Below are 3,006 nucleotides of genomic sequence, written 5' to 3' on the forward strand. Positions count from 1 at the left end.
GCCTGCTGCTGGGCGGCGCCCTCGGCGCCTTGGGGCTGTTGCGGCCCTAGGCCCGGCTGGGCTCGGGGTCCAGATCCGGCCCCCAGCCCGCGCCGTCCCGCAGGCCCCTGGGGCCCACCCCAGAAGCCGCCCAGCGCTGAACGCCCCTTCCTCGGCTGCCCACGATCTTCGAGTCCAGAGGGCTGCGTCGGCGATTCCGACCGGTGGCGGGAGCTGCAGTCTCTCCTACTCGTGAACCCGCTGCCCACCGCCCTGTCCAAGCCTGTCCCCCACATGCCCGTCTTCCACCCTACCAGGGGACCAGTGGCCCCACCACCTCCAGGATGTTTGGGTTCCCCCAGCCAGAAAGGCAGGCGGCCTGTGGGTCCTGCACAGTCCCACCACTGCCCTGCACTTTCCAGAGCCCCCAAAGGGAGGTGCCAAAAGCCGGCGACCCTGCTACTCCTGCTCCCTGCCCGCCCACGGACAGTGCTGACCACCAGGCAGAGGCAACCCTCAGGCTGGGCTGGTTCTGCCGCTGAGGCCCTGAGGACCACGGTGCCTCCCCTACAGAAGCAGCCAGATCGGACCAAATGAATTCAGGATTTGGAGGGAAGGAGAGGGGAGGTTTGCTCAGGCTGTGGTATGGAAAATGTCAGGTGCTGACCACCTGCCTACAAGAGCGGGCCCTGTGGATCTCAGGAACACTCCTGAGCAGGAAAGCCAACCATCCCAGGAACACCTGTGTGGTTCCCTGTGGTTCCTAGAAGGCCTTCCCCCTACTCTCAGGCAGACTCCAGCAAGACCCACTGCCAGGGAAGGTTCTTCTGTCCCTTGGAGCCACTTTGCTCCAACAACTTGAAACAAGTCACTTAACTCTTGTGACTCATTTTGGGGAGAAAAACATATTCAAGAGATTTCCATTTCCCTTGAACTTAGGTTTACATATGGGGATCACAGTTCTCGCCTGTACTTCGGGACAGCAACTGCCAATCCCACTAAAGAGCCTTCCGCAGACACAGACCAAGCTGCATGGCTTCCAGACTCCCCAGCAGGCAGCCCCTTCCTCGGAAGCAGCTGGACCAGGCCCAGGCAGGGGCCTAGGTGAGGGCATGGTGTGAAGGGCAGGTGACAACCTGCTCAGCAGAGGAGGACAGGAGCTCAAGTCAAACCCAGAGACCAACCGTGGCCACCAGCAAGTCCTTGGAGGAGGCTGGCTGGAGCAGGGGGCCCAGCACCTAGCAGACACAGCCAGATGTCAGACGGGTCTCGGCGCAAATGCAGAAAGTCTGTGCACGGGAAGGCTGAGCTCCCCCCCAACACAACAAAGGAAGTCTGACTATCCAAGGACACTCTGAGAACAGGCTAGACACCCAGAGTGGCCTCAAGGAAATGCTGGGCAGCCCCTTCCAAGGTCTTGCCTTGGCACCTCGACACCTCTGTGGGTAAGACTGGCCCTTTTGTGGAGCCCACCAGCACAGTGCCCACAAGCTTGGCCCTGAGGGGTCTCAGCTCTGCCAAGCTCTCTAGCTCTAATCATCCAATTCGTCCCGAGGTAGGATGGGTCCTCCCAGGGCCCTGGTGCCCTGTAGCCTTGGGCCCTCACACCCTCACTGCCCTGGTGAAAGTCTCACCTACAGCTGGGCTGCTCCTGCAACCCACCCTTACTCCTTGGACCTCTGAGCCTTTGGACTCAGTTGGTGGCACCAATGCCGAGACCAGCACCTCCCAGGGGGCCCTGCCAGCCTCTGCCCTCCCCACTGACACAACTCTGGCTGGGGTGAGGGCCTAGAAGTTATCAGCAGGACCTGGACAAGCGTTCTCTTCCACATACAGGGCACTAAGCAGCAGGAGGCAGCCCCCGCAGCCTCTCCCCTCCTCACTGCCAGTGCCCCTGGGGCACAGCGAGCCCAGATGCTCCCATCCCTTTCAGACCAAGCTGGATGCCACCAAAGACCAGCAAGCCAAGGCCAAGCCCACCTGGGGGCTTCAACGGCAGATGAGACCCCTCTGCCATTTTCCTCACTGATGGCAAGAGTTTGAGTCTCTTTGCAAGGGCAGGGAGACCCACTGAGCCCCCTTGGCCCCTCAGACACCCACCACAGATGGGCTGGCCTGGACCAGACTCTCCCACACTACACAGCACCGTAAGATAATGGAATGTTCCAGATGCAATGGAACCATTACACTCTTCAGTGTCAGTTTATTTAGACCACCAACCTGTCTTCAGGAGTACAGCCACAAATCCCTGGATACTTCCCACCCCGGGCGGTCAGGGCTCCAGCAGGAAGCAGACGGTGGGTGCTCAGGGGAGTGATTTCAGGAGGTTAATGAGGTGCAGGATGTGGGAAGCCACCCTGGGCAGCCCATCTCAAGGGGCCCACAAAAGAAGCCACTCCCGAGGAGGCAGGGCTCCCACAGCAAGGAAAGGGCCTGACAGGCATGAGACAAGGAGCTGCTGACCAGGTCTGTCCTCCCCTGACCCAGGAGCACCACCTTAATCTGTACCTCCACCAATTCCACCCCGCCTTCCGTCTCCTCTTCTAGAATGCAGGCCAGTGGCCTTCAGGTGCATCCATAACAACGCGGGGAGGAGCCCTCCACACCTCTCTTGGCCCCACTAAAGCAGAGGCCCACCATCCTGCTAGCTAAAAGGTGCTAGGAGGCCTGCGGTCTCCGCTACCCTCAATGGGCGACCCTCAGTCTGCACACAGCACAGCTAAGAGAGGGCAGCATCCAAGGAACAGGCCCAGCACTGAGGGGAGAGGCAGTCCCAGAGTGTCACTAGCCAGAACCTCTGTCCATGTTTGTATGCACATTTTATGATGTGTGAAATAAACACCTCTGCTACAGTGAGACTCTTCCTGATTGCAGGGCTGCAGGGCTCTGTGCCAAGAACCTGACACAGGAGCCCAGTTCCTAACCTGCTTGCTTCCTACTGAGCAGGATTTAACAGGTGGACCCAAGGTATCATGGGTTAGGGTTAGGGTTAGGGTTAGGGTTCAGCAGGCCAACAAGAGACCAGCC

The sequence above is a fragment of the Galeopterus variegatus genome, unplaced genomic scaffold, assembly GCF_000696425.1.
Source record: "Galeopterus variegatus unplaced genomic scaffold, G_variegatus-3.0.2 Scaffold6827, whole genome shotgun sequence".
NCBI classification, from domain to species: Eukaryota; Metazoa; Chordata; class Mammalia; order Dermoptera; family Cynocephalidae; genus Galeopterus; species Galeopterus variegatus.